The sequence below is a fragment of the Aedes aegypti genome, chromosome 3 (assembly GCF_002204515.2).
Source record: "Aedes aegypti strain LVP_AGWG chromosome 3, AaegL5.0 Primary Assembly, whole genome shotgun sequence".
NCBI lineage: Eukaryota > Metazoa > Arthropoda > Insecta > Diptera > Culicidae > Aedes > Aedes aegypti.
In genome coordinates, this window is record NC_035109.1 from 144,987,151 (window position 1) to 145,012,835 (window position 25,685).

The 25,685-nt window shown below is 36.8% G+C and overlaps 1 protein-coding gene across 11 annotated transcripts in view; it reads left to right on the top strand.

The window, feature by feature from the left end:
* The first annotated feature begins 7,205 nt into the window (after positions 1-7,205).
* Positions 7,206-25,685, top strand: part of LOC5575995 (tropomyosin-2) — a 122,325-nt gene continuing 103,845 nt past the window's right edge. For 3 of the 11 annotated variants that reach the window (XM_021851691.1, XM_021851689.1, XM_021851690.1), the window contains exon 1: positions 7,264-7,408. The gene's annotated coding sequence lies outside the window, so the exon portion shown is untranslated. Of the gene's footprint in view, positions 7,557-25,685 lie in introns of all 11 variants that reach the window. The other 8 variants (XM_021851682.1, XM_021851692.1, XM_021851679.1 and 5 more) reach the window with 7 other exon arrangements.

A 25,685-nucleotide genomic window follows, 5' to 3' on the forward strand; every position in this document is an offset into this window, starting at 1 on the left:
GACTTAATGTGAGTCCATCACTAGTAATCATTACGATAAACAAAAAAGTTTGGATCTCTCTCTAAAGTTTAGATTCAGGTTTCAAATAAGTTTCAGTAATAATTAATATATACATTTAGAAAATTAGAAAATTAAAAAGCTCATCTTCTTTACCATTAAAAAAAAATGAGCATTCCAATTCAAAATATTTGGATCCATTAGAAAAACATAATCCAATAACAATTTCATTAGTAAATTCAACGCGAACTTCACGAGCTTTAGCCATAGTTCCGTTTTTGGACATTGCATCAATCATTTGATTCGATTGTTCAGTTAGAAAAATTCAAATCAGAGACAGACATGTTACCAGAAGTAGATTTTCAAATCAAGCGATCACTGAAGGCTTCACTACGAAGTTGTAGATATGACTGCACGAAGAATCCGTTTGAAGCACACGTCCAGCGTCTACCCGAGCAGAAGAAAATAACTACTGAATACCAAATTGAGGTATTCCATACCAGAGCCCTGCATAAGAGGTAAAATACCTCAAATAATACCTCAAGCATATTCTACGAACACCAAACTGATAACTAGATCAGATATTGTAATACCTCAATAATACTTGATGGATTTTCATATACAGTCGACTCTCCACATCTCGATGTTCTACATCTCGATATCTCTCCCTATGTCGATGATTTCATAAGTCCCTTCAGTCTGCATACATTTTCACTCTCCATATCTCGATATCCTCCTTAACTCGATATCTCCATATCTCGATGTGCTTCTATTGATTTTTCGTTCTCAATTTTCGCTCCGTATGTCGATATGACCAATATCGATGGTCTAGACCAAAGTTTTGGGACTCAAAACAAATTTTGGGAAACGCGAAATGACGTCTGTTTGTGTATTACTTTCTTGGCAACGGAATGTTTTTCAATCTAGTATTCATCAAAAATTTGTTCTTTGTCTCGATCTCTCCCTATCTCGATGGTCCCTTCGATATCGAGATGTGGAGAGGCGACTGTAAAAATGAAATTTTTCAATTGTTGTTCAATACCTCCAGCAGACCTCAATAGCTTTTTAATACCTCAATGAAGTATTTTTAATTGTTTTAATGATTTTTTTCAATACCATTATAACACCAAATTGAGGTATTGACAACTGAACAATACCTAGTTTTGATATGATACCAAAAAATGGTATGCATAAGTTATTGGGGAGTTATTTGTTCCTCCTCGGGTAGTTACGCCAATACTGCCATCAGTGGATGTTATGATTTATTCGCTCGAAATTGAAATTAAAAACTGCTTAAATGGAAGCGCAATAATTATGCGCTATAAATACGAAATTTTTGCACTCCGTAAGAAGTTCCATTGCGTACACAGCCAGAGTTTAATTTTTGATCACGTAGATTACGGTCGGCAGATAGTCCGTCTCACAGCCGTTTCGAAGTTCTTCTCCATCTCAGTGGAGGGCTCCCATAAACGATGGGAAGCCTGCCGTGCGCGTGTCTCGCCGATGACTCGACGACGGCGACGACGATGCAAGGACGAATCGAACAACACTGATCTCTCCGTGATCGGTCAGTACCGTCTAACGGGGTAACTTGCAATTGCAACAATGGTGCGACTATATTGCAAACTAGTGGTCCCGGCAAACTTCGTCTTGCCATCAAGTAGGCTGCTGAAAGCCGTTGTGAACCGTCCCATACAAAATGACAGTTCCGTTTACTTTCGTTTTTTCGACTTTCCCGGTGAATATCCTGGAACTTTTATACACACAAACACGTCGGAACCCTTGACGAACAAAATGGAGAAAGAATCATCCAAACATGTTTACCCGTTTGTAAGCCATTTCGTGACATACAAACACCATTCCATTTTTATTTATATAGATAGATAAGTTGAAAACTTATATAATAGTCCCATAAAAGATAGTTCAATGTTATCAACAATTTGATGATTTTTAGTGATGTGCATTGGTGCAGGGGCCCAGATAACCGTAGCCGTAAACGCACAGCCATTATGTGTTTGATTCCCACCGGTTAAGAACCTTTTCGTAAAAAGAATTTTGTCGATATCCCAGGGCATAAAACAGGGCTTTCCAACCGGTGGTCGGCGTACCCGATAGGCTAGGTGACGAATGCTCAAGGGGTCTGTGAAGCCATTGAGAATAAGTGTCGTTTCTCTTGATTGATTAATAAATGGGAGGAAAAGTAATCGCGTTGATCTCCCCTATATTTTTAAACTGCATATTTTGTTTCTTTCAACTGTGAAGCTACTAGGAAAATACCTTCAATATCTCTGTCAGTTAAAGATCTTTTTCTTCTTCTTGGCTTTACGTCTTCACTGGAACAGAACCTGCTTCACAGCTTTGTGTTCAATGAGCACTTTCACAGTTATAAACTAAGAGCTCTCTTTGACAAAGTTGTCATTTTCGCATTCGTATATCGTGTGGCAGAGTATCATCTCTATGCCCTGGGAGTCCAGGAAATTTCCAACTCGAAAAGATCTTCGACTGGTGTGATTCGACCTTCAGCTTGGTCTTGCTGAAAAGCTGAACTTTTACTGAACTTTTTTTGTATGGATCCAATATAGGTCTGATAATGAAAAGTGTAGCAAGTTACCCTGTTTGACGGTACTTTTTCGAATTATGGCAATGCAATGACCGGACGCGACGACGACCGGCTTTGCTTGGTCACTTACAACCAGCACCGCTGTTCTCTGTCGATCCGATCAATGCAACAGTTGCCGTTTGCAATGGAGATAAAATTGCTGATTATTAATTTTTCTCCTTGTTCGGCGAATTTAGACACTTGTTGCTCATTTGTTAATTGAATGTTGAACGAGACGACGACCTCCAGGGATCTAGCGGCGGCGATGGGCAACAGAGTGTAATGGCAAATGCAATTGCGATAGATGTAAACTCAGCTTTGGTATAGTTGGTAGCGAAACATAAAAAGCAGTTGCCCTTATCTTAATTTGGACAATTGAAAGTAGAACGAAGCATATTTTGTTTTTGAATCACTGTGGGAGATTTTTCGATATGGTAACATTGTAGCCGAGCGAGCTCAATTCGTCTAAATCGATTCAATATTAGATACACTTATCATATAAAGGTTATGGCTTATTACAGGCATTAGGGATGGTTCAAATATTTTAGACCAACTCCCTCCCCCACGTAACAGATTTTGCATGGAAATTTAAAAAAAATGTATGAACCGTAACACAACGAAAGACCCCCTCCCTCCCCCTGTTGCGTTACGTAATATTTGAACGATCCGTATCAAAAGGCCAACCCCAGAGACGTTCCTCGAAATTTAGGAGATTTTTATCATCACTACAGGGTAGGTGTACCAATTATAGAGATGCAAAAAGTCAACAGTATGAATACAAATCAGGTTTAAATTGCGTTTCTAAAATGTTTGTGTTAATTACTAGTTTGAAGCTTTGTAAAATTGTTAGATTGAACAGTTTGAGTTGTAAATTAGCGTATAAATTGTTTCTATCGATTATGTGCACGAAATGAGCTTAAACGCCATCCACAGCAAAAGATAATGCAAGGTTAATTAGCAATGAGGTGAAAAGCGCGTATGTGCAAATTGCGTGGGCAATAGGGTGTCCCAAAATTTCACATTATCAGAAAACTTGAGGGCTCAACCTCCATACGGTAGCTATGTTGAAGCTAAAATAACGTTTAGAGTTTAAAATAATCTCAACAGGGCAGATTTAAAGAGTCTTACAGTATTTTTGATTATATAAAATGCAAATTTTCTGAAAAGCATAGTTTTTACATACGAGGGATCTGCAAAAATATAAAAAATAATGAGTTTCACGAAGTTTTGCTGAACTAGAAATATTTTCATCATATTAGTCGTGAAAACAGGATTTTTTTCATAAATCTCAACGGGGCAACCTCTAAACGCCATTTTTCAAATTCCCCCTATACAAAAGTTTGATTGTAATATCTTTAGATACCATTAGGAGGTTGATTCTTCAAGTTTTCTGCCAAACTGAACTTTTAGGCTACCCTAGTGAGCAACCATAAGTCTTATTTTGACGAATTCTCATTCTTCAATTAACGATCGCTTGAATCATAATCATGTCCATCACCGGGATAACTTTAATCATGCTTTTCTACAAGCTAATTTTTTTTTTTCTACTTTTGCTTGGGTGGGTAACCGTTCGAATTCGTTGAAATTGAACGGAGCTACCTATGTCGCGGAGGGTATCCATAATTCCAATTCCGACTGACCGATTCTTCATCGACGGAAAATAACCGATTTTTTTAATTTCTTTATTTGTATCATTTCAAACATGACATTCATTGCTTAGATCTAGGTTTTCTGTGTCTATTATCCTAATTTGAAAAAAAAAAAATAAATAAATTGAGCTTTTATTAACCCTCTCTCTGCTTTTTGGGATCAATATGACCCCAGAGAACTTTTAAGGGCTGTAACTTTTTTGTTAGTGAATCGATTTGTGAGGTTTCTTCATACATTGCATTGGTGCGTATCCACGAGTTGTTTTTTCCGCACATGATTTTTTTCTCAAATATCTTGTAAAATAGTTTTCTAATCAGAAAATAATGTTTTCTGTGATAGCTCCATCATGCGGTAGAATTCATTTTCATCTTAATACTATCTATTTTTTCAACCGGGAAGATTGTCTTTGGTTGCTAACACCAGAAGATTTTCTTTTCTTTGAATTATTAAGAACAAAGCATGCTGTATTTTCTTGGTTTTCATGTGCATCTGAGAATTCACTAGCAAAAATGCTTCGTTCGTCTTTTGGTATAAATGAATGATATATTTTGTTCCAGGAATTGGAACAAGTTTAGAAAATCTTTCCTGAAGAAATTTTTCAGCCTCTGAATAGTCATTTTCAGTTGCATATATAAATTCCCAATCTTTTTTAAATTGGTCCTTCACCTTTTGCGACACAGCCCAGTCGAAAAATTGTTTGGCGTTATTAATTTCTGCTTTTGAAAGTTTTCCACTAATTGGAACATACTTTTTCCGGCTTTTCTTTACGAATTTTCTCAACGGTGGAAAATTTTGTGGAAAACTTTTTCCAGTTAATATTTTTTTTATTCCTGAGAAAATTTGCTTTCATTTTCATAAACAAAACTTTGTTTCTATGATGCTTCGTTCTTGAGTTATGATTTTTCAAAGTAAGTAGTGTCAGGGGAAAACAAAAAATTTCCGGGAAAATAAACGACCCTAAATTTTTCTCATTTTTTTAATTCACTTATTGATGAGCCCTGCCTGTGGAAAAAAGTTTCATGAAAATCTGAGACCTTTCGGCCCAAACCCGTACGGAAATAAAAAAAATCCCAAAAATAACACAAACCGCATTATTACTAGATTAAGTTTAATTTTATTCATGAAAGTAATGAATTTTTTTGAAAAACTTTATAAGAATTAACTTCTGCCATTGGGAACATTCTGCACAACATACGATGAAAGTTATGCTAAAACATCAACAGCAACTATTTTAAGACATGCATTTCAATATGAGATATGTATAAATATATAACTTATGTGAAATAAAACCTAAAATACCATTGTATTTGTAGAAAAGTTGCATGAAAACGTTTTAATGGCTTTCCAATAACTGTCAAGACTTATGATATGCTAGAATTTCCCCATGCTGACACCCTATGCAATGACAATGGAGTTTTTGTTGAAGTGGTTTAATACACATTATTCAAGCAATAATAATTTGTTTTCTAAGAGTAGAGTAGCCTGTTTCTGATTATTGTCATGCTTTTGCTGCAGAAAATTATTAAATGATCCTAATCACACGATATAGGATATATTTTCAATAGTGTACTTTAGGTAACACTGTGTGTTGCAAGTAACCCCACATCAGGGGTAGCATTAAAAATGCAAATTTTGCGTCTCTCCTGATCCCAGAAAACAAAATATTGATAAAATTAATAACGCGTGGTATTCTTTTCATGGCGATTGGGGTACCAGATGGTTTTTATCTCATCTGAAACCTCAAATTTTTCATCCTTATAGCTCTGAAGTTGAGAATTGTTGCAAGTTACCCCATTTGGCGGTACCGTAAAACGGGATAACATTGATCGGAATGTCTATAAGCAGTTCGAATTAACATTTATCAATGGAAAATTTTGAACGCATGAATGGTGCTTCTGGTTTTTATATGTATAGGCCAATAAAAACTAAGACAAAAAAGTTTTGTTCATGCGTTAATTTTTGAACTTTTCAAAACAAAGATTCCCATTATTATGGATGACATTGTGAAAGATTCATGTTTTCAAAAGTATTTTCTATTCAACAGACTTGACGAATTAAAACGAAGAATGCAGTATTTCGTTAAGCAATAGCCTAGTTCTGTGCGTATTCCGCGATTCAAGGTGTTTCAAATTTTAAAATAACTAAAAAATAATAACTTGTAAGAAATTGGCCTTCATATTCTGCTTCAGGGTGCATGATGTTAGTAAGTAACGACATTTACAATATTATCATTGATAATCTATGTTACCTCATCTCAGCAAATCATAAAATTGCAAACATTTTTTAAACATGGAAAGCAAATTAGAATATATATTCACGAGCGATGAGTGCCAGTAGTGATTTTAAAAATATTAAACTTGCAACATTTGCATTTTCAAATGAAATTTTCAATAAATAAATTAAAAAAAAAAAACAAACTGATCAGTGTTACCCTGGATTATGGAACAAGTGAAACTTTAATCACTTTGAATTAAATATCATTTTGATTACACTAACTTTTTTCAGTTTGAGCTTCTCTCAAACTGGAACATTTTGCCATAATTATTTGTGAACTGGAATAAACATTGATGTCATTTTCGACCCACGAATTTATCCTCTGCAGACCAATCCACCCGTCATGACGTCATTCGAATGCTTTATGATCCACAAATCAATGCTCGCGTTCGCCTCGCCTAAGAAAGGTTTTTTTTGCTACAGAACTGCACCATCTGATCCGCCATAGCCTCCGGTTGCTCATCCGGCGCGCGCGTTCGCTTTTCGTGCGTTTCACGACACGATCATACCACTGAATGCCGACACGAGTCGTGTAAAAGTCACACAACCAAATGGTGGTGGTGGGAATTTTCCTCGTTTCGGGAAAACCCGATGGTGGGGACTCACGACACTCGGCTCGGCTCGTCCCGTTCTATGAGGGTGGGGCGAGTTCGGTTTCGCCTATCCGTACGTATGACCCCACTCGGTAGCTACCCTTGTGTAGGTGTGTGCTCGCGCGGCTTTCATTGTGCAACATCGGCATCAGGACACGCACGCAGGGCATCACTACTGCGGTTGGGGTGTATTAGTGCACGCGGACTCGACTCGCGCAAAACCGTGCGCCACTATCAAAAAACTCGCGAACGTTTCTCAGTTCGCCTTTAAACTGTTTAACTCGCGGATTCAAGTGTAAGTAAATCTCGTCGCTGCTCGAGGATTTTCTGCCTGCCTTTGGGGGAACTCGAGAGTGCGTGCTTTTTCCTTTAATTTTGGGCTGATAGGGAATCGAACTTTGCGTGTACGGATAAATTTATTGGGTTTGATTGGGATTTTCGAGGTTTTAAGTGACGAATTTGTGATTGAATCGTATTGAAGTGTGAAAGTGATTTTCGAAGACCTCCAGTGAAGAGTTCTGTGGAAAAGTGGCCAGGAAAAAGAGGACACGAGTGCGAAACAGTGCGTCTTATCTGGTGAAGTGTTGTGTTTGACCAGCCGAGAAGGTGTATCAGCTGATCGTGCGCAACACAGGACTTCACGAACAGGACATCCGAAGGATTGGTATCATTTGACAAAACACTAACACTAATTCGTAGCCGGGCACAAGAGACCACCATAGGGGGTGATGCATTTCGGTGCATCGGGGTGAATGAATTATGCAGATTTCGGCGTTGAATGTCTTACTCATCGATCGGCCTGCGGTAAATGCTATTGGCATGCAACAAGAAAACACCTAGATCTAGCCATTGGGCTGCACTTACGAGGGTATTTTTAAATTTACAAGCACCCTCCGTCTCGATCCGGTGTTCGCGCGTTACGGTTATTCTGCAGTGTGTGTCAGAATTTATGGGACTATTTTTAAATATTTCTCTCTCCACACGGCACACAGATCTTTCGGTCGGTTCGTGCTCGGAATGTTCAATCTGGTGTCTGGTCAGATGTAGGTATTTTTTTCACCGAGAAACCGCCAAATGCTCCGCATCGAAACTTGAGTGCTATTTTTAGCCGACAGCCCATGTTCTGGCTTCAATCCCCGTGATTGTTTAATCCATTCCCGCTCGGCTCGGTTTTGTCTCTCGGTTGTTTTGTGATGGATTATGAAATTGAACACAACACGCTCGGCTTGTGTTGTCTCAGGACATCCCCCCCGTAGAAACATTCTACACATGCAACCGAATCGGTCTTGCATCATATAGCATCTGAGTCAGCATGTTGCCTTAAAGTCCCGTAACCCGTACATGACTTTCTCGTCCGATCGTCGGTGGTCAACTGGCCGCAGAATTTCGATACCTGTTGACAATCGGTCGGCTGTATATACGATGGCTTCCTCACATGGTGGGCTATTTTTAAGTTTGTTTCGTGTGAAACGTCTTCGTTTAAGGAAATCGGCCACTGCGTTTGCGCTGGGAAAATTTTTCATCCTACGTGCGCGTATATGGGAGCGAACTGCTCCACCACCGATGTTTTAGTGTGCCATTTTCCGAATGAGTTGCCGTGCACTCGTTGCTATCCTTCGGGTGGGAATGTTGCTTACAATTTATGATCTTGATATTTTGGTCGTTTTTTAATTATATGATGGAGATGGTACAAATTTAGAACACGACGATCTCAATGAATTGAGGCGGTGTCATGAGTCAGTTCATCCCCAGTATATATTGTAGTAAAGAAAAGTTCAGTTGATGATCAATGTTTTAAGCCAGATAGATTTGAACCTATGCAACCATTCGCGAATTTTTTTTTCGGGAAAAAAAATTGAGAGGGAATCCATTATCATTAGGAATCAATACGTTGAGATAAAACAGATATTTTGAATAAATAATCTTCAAACTGCATCCCATTAAACATACATTTAAATTTACCCCAGAGTATTAAAAAACAAAACTCATGAAGCTTCCTGAACAGTGACACATTAAGGTAAAGATGAATAAAGGGCAAAATATGGAATTTTCAAGACCAAACATCTAGAGAACTGGACAACTGTTAGTGTTGAAAATTTGATCGATTGGTTTCTCACTGGTGATTATCAATCGATCAAATTTTCAGCGCGAATGATTATCTGCTTTTCTATTTTTGTGGTTTAGAATATTTTTTCTGCACAATGCATATTGCATTAATATTACTTTAAGATTGCACTTTCACGAATTCTTTAGTTGAAATGCAATCAACACATATTAAAATAAGCGAGCTACCACTGCAGTGGTCTGCATTGTACTGTATGCAATTGATTTCAAATATCAAACAAACCATATATAAGTAAATAAAAACCCGTGCTAGGGTGCCGGTACCATTAATGGATTACCTAAGCACAAAAAATCATAACATAATAAAGAAACGTTCTATAAATGATCTATTGGTGTCAACCGAAATATTTCAACATAAACTATAATTTTTGAGCAAGAAATTGCTTTAGCCACTATTGGTACACATGTTCCAGTAGTTGCTCTAGTGGTCAAGTAGTAGACTTTCGTAAATGATGCAAAGAATTTCAAACAAAATAGTTGATTTTCACCTAGGCTTTTCAGCACAGTGTACTACACTATGGTATAGCACGGTTATTCATTTGCTTAGAGGTATTTCACTAAACAGCTCGGGTATTTATTTCCATAGATCTTAGGCGAAAAACGTGATAAATTAAAAGGTACTCCAAGAACTCTGAATAAAGCAAGAGTTTTTGATAGAATCTTCAATAGAAAATAACCAACATCGTTTTACAAAGCTTCAAAACTATTTTATTGAAGCAATGTTCAAGAGGATCTATCATTGCAAACTACCATACTACCATACTACCTATGTTGCTATGATAGATTTTCATGTGGTCTCCCGACCAGTGGATTACAATAGAGTTGTAACAGAACTCAGTAAGCACGTTTTTTCTAACAAAATAGGCTATACCGTGCTGCCTCTAATTGCCGGACGCTTCGAAAGCCGAACATTGGCCTTTTTCACGGTGTTTTTGGACCAAATGCCTTTTTTTCGCCTAGAATCCATAATTAAGATGTCTTCTACATTCTGCATGCATTAAAGTTGTCGGAAAAATAGTTTTTGGGTGACTTAAGGCCGCTGTCCGGGATTCGAAGCATCCCGACACTTCGAATTATTACGGTATTTTTGGCTGGCTAGTAGTTAAAATAACAAAAAAAATATTACAAAAGTTCCTCTGCATTAATCCAAATTCAAACATAACATTTTATAATTTGAACAAAAATATAACATATAACTTAGCAACAAAATTCAAAACTTTACATGTCATAAAACTGCCTATTTATGAGCAATTGCTCTCAGATTCTTTATAACAAATTTTGTTAAAATCGTGCTTTGAAACAATATTGAAACAGCCTTTGTTATTAAACTAATTTGGATAAACGCTCCAAGTCTATAATTCTGACTAAAATATCTGTAATACTGAATTATTCAAAAGCTTTGACAAAAAGACGAGATTTCAACAAACAATAAGGTACACCGGGGCAAGTTGAAACGGGTGGGGCAAGATGAAATGCTAAGTTTTAAATAGGATTTCAACAAATGTTAGCAGATATTTTTACCTAAAAGTTTGTTCCATGTGTTGACTCAATGTTACTGTAATTGAATTTCTCATCATTATGAAAATTCACTATGATACCTTGCAATTTCATCTTACCCCAGCCGTTTCAACTTGCCTCGGAGTACCTTACATTATTCAATAGCGCATTTGAGCCCTTATTAGCTACCTTTAGGACCACACGTCCGTGGATGTAAAATTAAACCATGTTGAAGATGTTTGGGTTTGATCTCCAGTAGGGTACAAAAACCGAGTTTCATTGTGTCACACGATAAATGAATCGAACAATGGAATCATTGACACAAAAAGCTTTTAGTTGATATCTGTGGAAGTGTTGGTAGAACACTAAGCTGGCCAGCTACAGAGGTCAGGGCTGGAAAGCGTCAATGTAAATTAAGAGTGTCGCGTAACTTTTACATAGATGCTTCCCACACTGTCATCGGACGGCGAGACAATGACAGAGATTTTTCAAATTCTCTTTCATTTTTCCGTCACTACGGCTAGTGACGGAATCATCAACTTGATAATTTCTAGTTCTTTATCTGGTATGATTTGTTATTTGTATCGCTTAAATCATAAAAGGATATACATTTAACTTATCAAACACATTTACTTCCCGAAATTCTAAGAAAATAGATATAAATTTTAATACCAAAACAACATTAAAATTTCTCTCGTAAGAGCTCTGTCATTGCGACGTGACGAAGTGAGTACATGAAATATAGCTTCGTCTAGTGACAGTGAGAATACTCGTTTCGTCAGTGTTGCTAATCGGTCATGATAGTTAACAGCCCTGACAGAGGTGCATTCTCCACTATTTGGGAGATTTGTACTATCGCCATATTTTTTACAATTTGGCTCAATTTACGAAAATTAGCCTCAATATTCAATTGACCGAAGCTTTGATAGCAGCCTAGCTATCTGAACAAAAGTATATTACCTTGCCTTTTACGTGCTTTTTGTTGATTGCACTGTAAAGTGAGTAAAACAGATGCCGTCATGGCTCACGATAGTATATACCGCTAATTTGAACGGTATCTCATGCAAACCATTGGGGTTCTTTTTTTAATTTGAACTGCGTTCCGTTCTACAGAGTTCCATTTCACTTTATGCCGTTCCATGAGCTAAATGACGTTTGAACCATTTTTAATCTGAACGATGTGCAAATTAGCGGGGTACAAATTAAAAAGTGTTCAGATTAAAGGTGGTCAAACCAACGCACATTGGGCCGAATCGACAATTTAGCCGGAAAAAAGTGTTATCTCTGTTCTCGTCAGTTTTAGACGTTCGATGTCTTCAGAGAAGTTATTCGTAATTGAGTTTTGCATCTTTAAAGGAAAAGGTTAAATAGGGTGGCCCATAATTAAGCTAAAATTTTGACTCAAACTTTTTTGTTTGATGAAATTTGTGGCTGCGCTCTTCTGCGAACTTTTAAAAAATATTATTTTGAACAACTTTGTCGAAGACACTTTTGATCTAACTCTCCATTTGAGCTAAGTAAATTGATTTTGAAAGTATTAACTTAGGGTGGACCCAAAAAATTAGTTATTTTGATCTAACTTTTTTGTTTTCAGTTTTACGTGAATGTGGTCTTCAGAAGAGTTGTAGAGGAAGTAAAGATACACATTTTTGCTGAACATTGCATGTTTGTAATTCTTGTAATTTTGAAGTTATAAGCAAATTTAAGTGAAAAACTATGAAATCTTTAGATGCCCATAACTCATGGAGTTGGTTCGATAAAATTTTTCTTTTAGTGGCATTCGAAAGGCCATACAATAGGCAACTTTTGCTGCAAAAACTGTGAGAACGTATTTTTTGTAAATTGAGAAAATTCACTTCAAAAATACACTTAAAAAACTCGAAATTCGCTTGTAACACACAAGATTTTAAAGTTAACGGCGTGCTGTCTTCAACAAAGTTATAGAATTTTACTAGATCGACAACTTTTCCATACACCACTTTTTAGAGAAATGTGAAACAAAAATATGTAGAACTTATAATACATTTTACTATTAGTTAATACAAAATTATTCAAGTAGTAGCAATATAATTGTACTTTTATTCTATCAATAATTTTTCAAACCTGCACACTTTTTGATTACATTGGCTTCTTTAATAATGTTAGATTATTCCACCATTTCCACAGTTCTGTATCCCAGGACACTATTGTATGTATTCAGTCACAATAATAGCAGTCACAATGACGAAACAGTTAAAGTTTCTTATATTGCATTGGCATCATTTTACATTTTGAATTATACGTGAATTATACCACTGAGTACTGATAAAATAATAATAAAATCATAATACCATACAAAGTTTACAACAGCAAGTATATGAAAGCGCCTGCTGATATACTAACTTAATGTTTTATAGTAATAAATATAAGGTGACCTACATCTGAATCGTATCATCATTTCTTCATATTTTGTTGCACATTTCTCTAAAAATTGGTGTATGGGAAAGTTGTAGATCTAATGAAATTCTTCAACTTTGCTGAAGATAGTACGCAGTTAACTTTAAAATCTTGTGAGTTACAAGCAAATTTCGAGTTTATTAAGTGTATTTTTGAAGTGAATTTTCTCAATTTACAAAAAATACGTTCTCACAGTTTTTGCAGCAAAAGTTGCCTATTGTATGGCCTTTCGAATGCCACTAAAAGAAAAATTTTATCGAACCAACTCCATGAGTTATGGGCATCTAAAGATTTTATAGTTTTTCACTTAAATTTGCTTATAACTTCAAAATCACAAGAATCACAAACTTGCAATGTTCAGCAAAAATGTGTATCTTTACTTCCTCTACAACTCTTCTGAAGACCACATTCACGTAAAACTGAAAACAAAAAAGTTAGATCAAAATAACTAATTTTTTGGGTCCACCCTAAGTTAATACTTTCAAAATCAATTTACTTAGCTCAAATGAAGAGTTAGATCAAAAGTGTCTTCGACAAAGTTGTTCAAAATAATATTTTCTAAAAGTTTGCAGCAGAGCGCAGCCACAAATTTCATCAAACAAAAAAGTTTGAGTCAAAATTTTAGCTTAAATATGGGCCACCCTATTTAACTTTTTCCTTAAAAGATGCAAAACTCAATTACGAATAACTTCTCTGAAGACATCGAACGTCTAAAATCGACGAGAACAGAGATAACACTTTTTTCCGGATAAATTGTCGATTCGGTCCAATGTGCAACGGGGGTACGCGGTTTCACAGGACTGGTAACAAGTCATTTTTTAGTAACTTTTTGACCTGGTCTCTAAAAAGTCACTATTTCCAAAAAATTGTCACTAAAGTAACTTTTTTCAGGAAAATGGTCACTAACGTCCCCTTTTCCGTGATCTGATGATAATTAAATTTAGGGCAGGATTAGCTTTTCAAACATGAACAGAATAAAAATAAATATTTGTGATTTTGAAACCTCAAGACAAATTGAGACTCACGGCTAACTTTCTGGAAGAATTCAGGTGAATATTCCGTAGACATTTCCGAACTAAAAATGTATAAATTTTCTGGTATAAGTTTTGGAGAAGGTTCTTAAAAAGCGACTTTGGGATAAAAATTTTGTCCGAAATGTTTTGATACATTTTGACAAAAACCAGGAACACTATCTGACAGACCTGTATTTATTCCCAGTGAACTTTCTGCAGAGGCGGTTAGAAATAATAATTTAAAAAAATAGTCAGAAGGTCGTCCAGGATTTCAAAAGCGATTACCGTCAAACGGGGTAACTTGCAACAGGGGTGAAACTTGCAACACTTCGACATGTAACCGAATTGTCGTTTCGTTCAGCATTGAGTTAATTTTTTTATAATTTATTCCACCATTTATTGACCTCAGGTATACAGCAGAAGATTTTGGCGAGGGTTTGGGTATTGTTTCTTTTTTTCTTGGGTTGCCGGAGGTGAAAATCATATTAAACGTTGGATTGCTTGAAATTTATGCCGAAAAACGTTCCACGTACCACAGAAACGATAGAAATATGTCATTCGAGGCATTTTCCATCAGTTACAGTTGTTGGTAGTGTACTAATTGACAATATAAAAGTTTTGATATTTTGTCTCTCAAACACTATAAAACTTCAAAAACGTTTTTGACTACCCTTGTGGGGTAACTTGCAACAGCTATTTTGATCTCAATTGTTTGATATTTCTTGCCGTTTATCATCGAAAACACATAAATAGGCAAAATTGAACATAAATTTGTTCAGTAACATTACATTTTTGTACCGATATATATTCAATACACGTTTGGTACTAAATATTGAAAAAATTACATGAATCGCATTATTATTAGATTTACATTTATTTTCTTCATGAAAATAATGAAAAAAAAAAATGAAAATCTGTGTGAAAACTAACTTGCCGATCTGCCATTAGGAACATTCTGCATGAAATATGATAAAAAATGTTTCAGAACAACAACAAAGACCATTTTAAAACATACATATCGATATGTGATAGGTCGCTTTGATTTGAATTTGTATTAACAGTAAGTTATGTGAAGCATTACCTAAAGTACAATTGTATTTGTAGAAAAGTTGCATCAAATCATTTTAATGGCTTTCCAATTACTGTCAAGACTTATGATATGCTAGAATTTCCTCGTGTGCAATACAAATGAAGTTTCTAATCAAATTGGTTAAATACTCATAATTCAATCAATGATAATTAGTTTTCTAAGAGTACAGTACCTGTTTCTAATGATTGTCATACTTTTACTGCAGGAAATTATTAAATGATCATAATAACACGATATAGCTCAAGTTTTCAATAGTGTACCTCAGGTAGCACTGTGTGTTGCATGTTACCCCACATCAGGGGTAGCATGAAAAATGTATATTTTTCGTCTCTCCTGTTCACAGAAAACTAAATACTGATAAAATTAATACCGCGTGGTATTCTTCACGTGGCGATTAGGATACTAGATGGTTTTTGTCTCATCTGAATCCTCAAACTTTTCATCCATATAGCTTTGAAGTCAAAAATTGTTGCAAGTTACCCCGTTTGACGGTACTAATTTTACTAGAAATCATTTCAGAAATTCTATTATAAGGTCCAACAAACACTTTTTTCTACACGATTTTGGTCAACTATTTCTATACAAACAACACTCTTCTATAATTAATGCTTGAACATGGTTGCATGATAATAATGATTCAATAGTGATATTAGTGGCTATATCCACCTTTACAAGCAGCAACAAATATTTACTGTTTTCTTTTTAATCTAAGTATGCAAAATTAGTCATTTTCAGTGTTGTAGATCTGTTAAAACGTGTAGCTACGAGTCGCCACTGAGTGATATGTTTGATTTCAAAACCTAATTCATTTATTGAAACAATATGTTGAAATACACACATTTAAAGTATGCATGGCATCGTTTGTTTTTGAACTTTGAATTCTGTCAGGATTTTTCCAGAATCCACGATTTTCATCACAATTTTGTTCACAACCAAAAATATTCCCTTGATTCCAGAGATTTGTTAAGAAATGCTTCAAGTAATTTGTTTTTCATCTCTACTTCAAAATCTTCAATGAATGCCAGTAAGTTCCATATGAAAAGATATTTTTTCTATCACGAGTGCGTTTACCATGTTTGTCTAGTTAAATAATGTTAAGTGAAATCTCCAATGCGCCCTTTTTGTCTCATCCTGGACAGATAATTGTTAAAAAAAAAACTAGCATTACTGCATTTCTTTAAATTGTAAATTTACCCAATGTGTAGATTGTTTTATTTACACATACAGTCACCCCACGCAGTTGAATCACCCACAATTTATGAATCAGCTGACTTCAAAAGACGAAATTATTATCAAACTTGTCACAAAACATCACAGAATTATTTTTACTGATAAGAAACTATGTGTAAAAATAACTCTGTGATGTTTTGTGACAAGTTTGATAATAATTTTGTCTTTTGAAATCAGCTGATTCATAAATTGTGGGTGATTCAACTGCGTGGGGTCACTGTACATGAAATATTCAAAACACGATCGGTATTACTGCTTTTTTGGTGTTTGCCATCAGTTCTGAATGGCTTGGACTAACAAATATCAAATAGACCTTACAAACTCCTCAAAAACGCATAAAACTATAATGGATATAGATTTTTTGCATGGATCACGTTTTTTGAGGTTTTTTTTCCCTAAAAATCACACATGCACTCTTTTTTTCTTTCTTTATTATTGAGACTTTTAGCCCTAGGCTGGTTCATCTCATATGCACTCTATTGACAGAGGTACATATGGTAGATAACATGTCCCATAATGCCAATGAACTGTGCAATTGACTAAATCTGTTAAACTGAATATAGGCCAGTAGTAGATTGAACTAACATGGTGCTCTTATGTTGTTCATACCAAGGAACAAATACAAAAGCATCCTTTCACAGTACATCGTTTTTATGTGACATTTGATCTGCACCATATTTACCTTTGCCTGCATGATCGAAATAAGTAATATATGTGTGATTTTGATTGCAAACACCTTGAATAAAGTAATTCATGCAATGAAATCTTTATTCATTATTGTTTTATACGTTTTTGTGGTTTAATATAACCGAAAAATCCTGAAACCCATACATGTACATGCAAAGGTATCGACCGTGATAATTATATTTAATTTATTTACCGGTTTTCGGTATATTTTGTTCGAAATAAGAGGGAGCATGGAGAAGAAAGTAATGAATACTGGATGGATATGTACCGTAAGGGAACGGCGAGAGAAATTGGATTAGATCTTGAAGAGGGCATACTATATGAAACAGTATTAACGTACCATATGAAACGGCTTGGCGTGTAGTACGAATAACATTACCAAGTCAGCCGGTACCTATCCATCTAGTATTCATTGCTTTCGTCTCTATGTTCCCTCTTACTTCGAGCAAAATAGACCGATATTCCGGTAAACAAACTAAAAAAACACATATATTTACTCACATACGTACATCAAATCAAATGGAAAACTCTCCAGAAGCACTTTTATTAATCGTGTTTAGAATATTTTATATAACAGGACTGATTTCACTTGTTTTATTCACGGATGTCGCCAGTATTATCGGGTTAAGTATTTTTTGCACCGCATAACAGTACAACTGAATCGTTTTTTTACCAATAATTCCGCTAAGCAATTACAAACCACCTCAAACGTCTAATTTTTAGACGCTTTTGTTTCGTCTTTGTAAAAATCAAATTTTTTTTGCCGGTGACTGATAATAAAGATATTTTAATTGATGACAGCTCGTCTCACAGTAAAATTCACCGAGAAGTGGTTCAAACGTGTCATCCGTATTTATTTTCAACGCCTTCTAAAAGCGGCTTCAGCACCCATTTGTTCTAAACTCTATTTTTGGTTCCAATATTAACACGAATTAAGAATATGTAAATAACTGGATACGAAACCACCTAGATGAAAGTTTCCGATATGGTTAGAGTATATCAAAAATTGAATAATTCTCAAAGAATTCAAACCCCAATAAAGTACAGAATATTCACGTGCTAATTAGCTTATGATCATCCTTGAAAATTGAAGAAACTTTAAAGCATCTTTTGTAAAATTTGACAAGGGTCTCCGGATGGACAGTTTGTATAACAAAGCCCAATCATAAATCGCCAAACAGAAGATCTTCTTTTTGTCTGACGTAACGTCCTAACTGGACAGAGCCTGCATCTCAGATTAGTGTTCTTACAAGCACTTCCACAGTTATCAACTGAGGGCATCCATTGCCAGTTGATCATTTTTGCTTATGTGGATCATGTGATAAGCACAAAGATGTTCTTTGTCATGAGAAGTCGAGGAAATTTCCAACTCGAAAATATCCTCGACCGATGGGATTCGAACCCACGACCCTCAGCTTTGTCTTGCTGAAAAGCTGCACGTTTGCCGCTATGGATGTATGAGCCCCAAAACAAACTGTGTGTTTAAAATTTCTGTCGATTAGTTCATTATAGCGGAGAAACCTTCCTTAGCCATGTGGTTAGAGTCCGTGGCAACAAAGCAAAGCCATGCTGAAGGTGTCTGGGTTAGATTCCCGGTCGGTTCAGGATCTCTTCGTAATAGAAATTTCCTTGACTTCCCTGGACATAGAGTATAATCGTACCTGTCACACGATATACGAAATGCAGAAATGGCTATTTGGCAAAGAAAGCTCTCAGTTAATAACTGAGGAAGTGCTCATAAGAACACCAAGCTGAGAAGCAGGCTCTGTCTCAGTGAGGGCGTTAATGCCAAGAAAAAGAAGCGGAGAAAATTGCCTTTTAAAATTCGAAATTTGCTCGATTTGTGCATGGGCATTTAGAGATTTTTGCTGTTGGTAGCTCTAAATCTACATTGTTCACCACAATTCAAGTTAACTTCCAGACTTCCAAAACATTCAAACCTGTTGGGTCAGCCTTGTACCAATCAAAGCCAATCATCGTCAGGCCAAATTCGATGGTGCTCACCAGTCCTTTCCCTACCCATAACACTGCACAATTAGAAAAAAAAAAAAAACATAAAAAAGCAGTTTTGGAATGCCGTACCGAACATGGCATCCTTCCTGTCCACGAGGAGTGACCCCCGATGCTTGCCCTGGTCTAAGCCACAAATTGAATTAATCAAGATCAAGGCACCGGTCATTTTCGGCGACCCGTACTCCCTTATAGGGAAAAGAGTCAAGCATCGGAGTGGAGAAGCCTTCGAAGTCACTTAAGCGCCAAGTGCCAAACGATCGACACCGGGGTGAACAAGCTCCACTATTGGTTTCACTGACTGGGGTCCGAAGCGGTCGGGTTTGGCATGCTTAGTAGCTTCAGAGGCAGCTCAACCAGTCACGCTTCAAGATGACTGCTGTCTGCTGCTGCGGATTTGGGGAGCCTTCTACGCATCGCTCTGAAGAATGTCTCAGCCAAAGTTTTCAAAATAAACGTGCGTAATCCGATTGCATAACCACAACGCAATGAGACTGGTGGTTCTTGCTTTCAAAGTTGACAAAATCAGCACGTCCTTCCGCAGTCAATGTCAGCTTCTCAGCAGGAAGAGCGGTTTAAATAGGTCCACAGTCTACACACAATATCACGATTAGTAGATCTGCCCGTATCATTACACAGCAAAACACTCAAGTGCTTTCAGTAAGTAACATTCAAGATCTGCAACGACGAGGAATGGACGGGACGGGACGAAACGCACAGCCCATCGCATGACCCATATTAGTCATGTAAATCGGCACTCGAGCGCGCGCGCCAAAGTTGCGCCCATAAGCAGACAAAAACCAACAATAACAAACGGATTTATCACTTTGTCACGACTCAATCCGGTCGGTTGACCGGCATCCACTCAGTGACGATCGGATTCATGCGAGAAATAATGCATTGAACGGATGACCTCCAGAGAACCCGCTTTTCATTTTGCTTCCATCCATTCCGAAGAAGAGGATGATGTATTTATTCCCCGCTGAGACTTCGAGCTTCAGAGAAGCGCTCTCGGTTCTGCTAAAGTATAAAAGCATTCCTTATTTGGATCGCGGAGGGTTGAATGCCGGGGCCTTCCTTAGCCTAGTGGTAAGGTTTGCGATTACAAAGCAAATCCATGTTCAAGATGTCTGGGTTCGATTTCCGGTCGATCTCTAGGATCCTTTCGTTATGGAGACTTCCTTGACTATCCTGTGCATAAAATTATCATCCACGATATATGAATGTGGAAATGTAAATTTTGGAAAAAGATGAGCAGAGAAGTTCTGTATCAGTGGGGATGTAACGTTTAAAAGAAGAACGGTTGAACGCCAAGGCGGCGAAGATCTTTTTTTCCTTCTCTGTGAAAGAACCGTTTCAAGAATTGAAACCATAAAACTCAACCGAGCCCGACACCCATTGAATGCAAATGAGTCGGACCTTGTCGCCTATCTTTGTTTTGTTTTTCCAATTTGGGCTGACCGGGGAGTAACTGGAGACTGGCCTGATCGCGAACCGAAGTGGCGGCACTTGTTGCAAATTGTTTCGGTTTTGGTGTTTTTGTTTGCGCTTTCTGCAAAAGTGAGGGCCTGTCATATTCCGCGGTGCGAAATGTTAAGTCAATTAGCTTGAACAGCGACAAATTGCCATATCGGGTGAATCGGCAGCATAAGTTGGGGCTTCGATAAAGATATGCTCAAGTATGTCCTGTATCGGGTGGATAGGTCACTTAAGAATTGTTACTAGAGACTTCGTAATGGTTTTTATGAGCACTAAGGGAGTTGAGTCGTTATAGTACAAATCTCCCTATTTGCGGGAAACGTGCATCTGGAGCCGGTCTTCTGATGCTCTTTAAAGTTATCTTTGGTGTACATATATGAATCTCATTTGGATACCGGTCGTCATAATCTAAGACCCGATCCAAGGGACTAACGAGGTAGCCATGAAAACCAACTTTCACTATGGTGAATATCAAATAAGGGAGAGTTGACTGTATAGCTTACCTACTTAACATATGAAACAACTATTGATCATGAGATTTTTTGCAGATAAAAAATATGTTTTTGTGTGTAAGTTACTATTGTCATGGTCGAAATCGATTGAACATTGATTACTTTTTTTTCAATTATCAGCCATCCGTGGTATTTACCGGACGACATTCCTTACCTTCACTTCTGTTTACCTGAATGTCATAATCGGTGAACACGCTTGCGCGACCTTTCGAAGCGCGAACTAAATGCCTCGCGTTCCGTCCGAAAACCATCCATTATCCTCCCCGTGGTCCTTCCCTTCTCGCTAGCCATTTCTCCTCGTTTCGCAACCATCATGGTCCAATCAGCGCGCCGCGCACTTATCTTTATTCGCATCAATTTGTCGCCACAATCCCGACACCGACGGTCGGACGCCCCTTCAAGGACGTGCGGCACTTCGGAACGTTCGGAACAGGTCCTCTAACTAACCAAAGCCAGTAGTGGCGACTGACAGCTGGCATGTGCGTCATCATTGTCACCGCGCAATCGACAAGCCGCTCCGTATTTTCACGCACTTTTTCGTCTCAAGGATTCGAGATACCAATTCTGACAATTTTTAGCCATGAGAAATTGTCACCACGGTGCTTTCTAGTCCGTTATTATTAGAAAAAAAAAAACTTCATATCATCAAATCTGTTGGGGCCTTCCTTAGCCGAGTGGTTAGAGTCCGCGGCTACAAAGCAAAGCCATGATAGAGGTGTCTAGGTTCGAATCCCGGTCGGTCCAGGAACTTTTCGTAATGGAAATTTCCTTGACTTCCCTGGGCATAGAGTATCATCGTACCTGCCACACGATATACGAATGCGAAAATGGCAACTTTAGCAAAGAAAGCTCTCAGTTAATAACTTTGGAAGTGCTCATAAGAACACAAAGCTGAGAATCAGGCTCTGTCCTAGTGAGGACGTAATGCCAATAAGAAGAAGATCATCAAATCTATATTCATCAGTTATTTTATATAGTGTAATCCAATTGCATGCGTAGTAGTGCAATGAAGACAAAATTTTCTTTGTTTTCTGTGAGAACTGTCACAATATTGCTTTTATTCGCTGTGGGAAAGAAAATATAAACAGAATTGCTGCCGAGTATTCACTTCCTTCTTAGACTGACGTTAATCGAAAGTTCGAATGACGTCAAACAAACATCAACAAGTTTTCGTTCTTAGGAAATCGAGATGTGTATGATTGGATGTGCATTGGTATTCGTGGCAGTTTGCTTGTAGACTTCTATGGCTAAGTTGCAGGTCTGGGTAAACTAAAAAAAAACGTTGGACCCGTTTTAAATTTAAGCCCTTTGATGGTATAAGTTCAATAATTCTCGATTACTTTTTCAAATCGACGTAAGTCACTTTCATACGGATTTGAGAAAACTAATTAGGGTTCATTCAAATATTACGTAACGCAAAATTGTCCAATTTCAAACCCCCTTCCTCCCCCACGTAACAGCTTTTGTATGGGAAATCTTAAATTTTTGTATGGACCGTAACACTTTGTGAGACCCCCTCCCTCCCCCTGTTGCGTTACGTAATATTTGAACGATCCCTTAAGAAGAATCCCATTCTATCTTCTAAAACTGTTTAAAAATTAATCAACTTTTTAACATTTTTTTACCGTGTATATCGCCTCAATTTTGCATACAATCAGCTCGCATTCAAAAACTAACTAGTTTCTATAATTTCTCATAAAAATTTTATGACAAAATGATAAGCCGTTTTATTCAGTAACTTGCGACGTTTTTGTATCAGTGTAAAATCGACTCAAGTAGTGTTTTGTTTCGATTCGTGGTTAATTCACTTTGTCTTTCCATACAGCTGAGCGGCGAAAGTAGTGGTTAAGTTGCGAAAGTTGAAAATCTTACTTTCGTCGTTTTGTAAATCCGAAAATTGAACGTTCTAAAAGTGAAAAATCGAGTTAGTTCAGAGCAGAACGTGTAGATCCTCGTCTGCAAAACACGTAGAATCGATAAAGTAAGTTTGTGAACATTTGTGACATTTCAGGAGGGACGCGGAAAACAAAATGCCGTTTTGATTCATATTACGGACAGCTTTTAATTCCGGACACTCTTCTTTGTATGGGAAACATTTCACACGAAATGTTTCAACTTTTGCCGTTCAAAAGTTCGCATTTTCGAAGCTTGTTTTAATAAGCATTTAACATGAATATCCATGAAAATTTACAATGCCCAACTGCCTTAGACGTCTGTTTAGTGTTTTGACGATTTTAATCGATCATTTGACTTCTCTATTTATGATTTTCATGAGCTGTCCGGAATTGGAATCAAAGTGTCCGGAAATCAGGCCAAAGTAAGGAAGCGTCCGGAATAAGAATCATAGGAAGTCCACACATTTTCATATATTTAAAATTATTCATGTTGTGGAATCTAAATCTTGACCCACCATTCGAAAGCTAAGGGCTTTTAATGCTCGATGACGCTGAGGAATCATACAAACTGATATATTTTATATGCTTTTTGATGAGTAACGTTTCACTGGGGACTTAAGTGTCCGTAATATGAATCAAAACGGTACAACCAAAATTTGAGTTCAAAACCAAGGGGACAAAATCTCAAAAAACAGGATACATGTTTTTTGGACTTAAACCAACAACAAATATTTAATAATTGAGTATTCATGTGTTTCTGGCCAAAAACTTAAGCGTTTGGCACTAAAATTGGAACAGGGCTTTAGGGCTCTATTTCCATTGCCAGCCACGCCCATTTTCTCCGTTACGAGAAAATGAAAGGATAATGATGATATAACACTTACTTAAAGATAGGCTAGCCACTCACCGACGCCCTCATAGATGTCAATGGTTGATAGGGAAGGGAATTGTGTAGGGTTCACTGTAAGCTAGATTTAAGTTGTTGGGAATGACGTTGCTTAGACATTTGATGTCACTCCATGCGCGTGTCTTCCAGGGATGGGGCACAGGTATTTCCATTCCAGGTATTGCCTAAGCTAAAGAGCTTTGGTTTAAACGCCATTGCTTGCTCTCTGAAACGATAAAAAACTGACCCTACCCTCTGAAATAGCCCTAGTTTCATTGAAAATAAGTACTATATTGGAACAGACTACTACTACTACAAAGTAACTTGACCACGAATCAAAACAAAACACTACTTGAGTCAATCTTACACTGATACAAAACCGTCGTAAGTAATTGAATAAAAAGGTGTAATGTTCTGCCATATTTTTTTTTGTTGGAAAATGATAGAAACTCAGAATTTTTGGACGCGTGCTGCTTGGTTCGTTTTGAAGTTCTCCCTTACAAAAGAGGATTTGGAAGCATTTTGTATCATAAAGTAATAAAATCCAATATCTTTGTGTGGAAAGCTTTCAAAACGTCAACTATGGAGTGAGATCCTCCACAGGCCTTGTGCTGGAGACATAAACATATTTTAACTTAATACGCTTATTCTGAAAAACTGCGAGTTCCAGTTAAGTGTGCATGTCTTTGTCTTCCTCCTTTTTTAAGTGACTGTTCCCATAGAATGGCTTTTTCTTTATCTAATTTGTCTCTAACTAAATTAACAAATTTATTCTTCAAAAAGTTCAGGCAAAGACTGGCAAAATATTTTATGGTGACTATGGAAAACACGTTCTACAAGATTTCCTCCATTTTCTGAGATCGAACAAACTTTTATTTTCAATAATTTAATGCGATTTTTGAAGGTGGAATATTTATCTCCAGAGTGTGCAACGATCAAATGCTTTTTCTGATTCTTAGAGAACGAAACCTTTGACCTTTTTCATTTTTGTCAATTATTTAGATTGATTAAATATATTTATTTATCTATTCTTTTCGAGTTTTATCTTTTTGATCAAGTCTAACTCAGACGAACTGTACAATTGAAATGAATATAATATTAGAGTGAGACGTGTGTTAATGGAAACTAAATAAAGAGAAAGCAACAGTTCATGAAAGATGCTTATAAGAAGTAAAGAATATCTGATACTGTTTGGTTTCATTGAGTTCAAAATCAAATTGTACATGTCATGACCAAAATTCAAAATCTATCTAATCGAAATTGTATTCTTGAAGTATTGAGTCATTACAAATTCCAACAGCTAGGTCATGGAGTACACTGGAGATTTTTATAGTTCTTGTTTCAAAAGCATTCGTGCGACATCTCTAACTTTATGATACGTGAAACAATGAGTGGAAATGGTTATCACAAAGTTCAACGGTATCTTTTACTTTTCTTGTTTTAACAAATCATGAAGTTTGATGTGTTGCATGGATGTTTTCCTACAAGTGATCTTTTATATGTTATAAATATTTATATCTTATACAGCATTGTATTGGCCCTTTTCGTCGAGACTCAGATTCACACTCACATCTCAATTAATGAGCTTGAGCAAATTCATTGGAGATCTGCTTAAAAAATTCATGCTTGAGTTTTTCGTGCAAAATCACTCAATCACACTTAAGCCATCAAAAATAATTCAGTCGTAAAGCCTGTCAAAATCTCGTGAAAAAT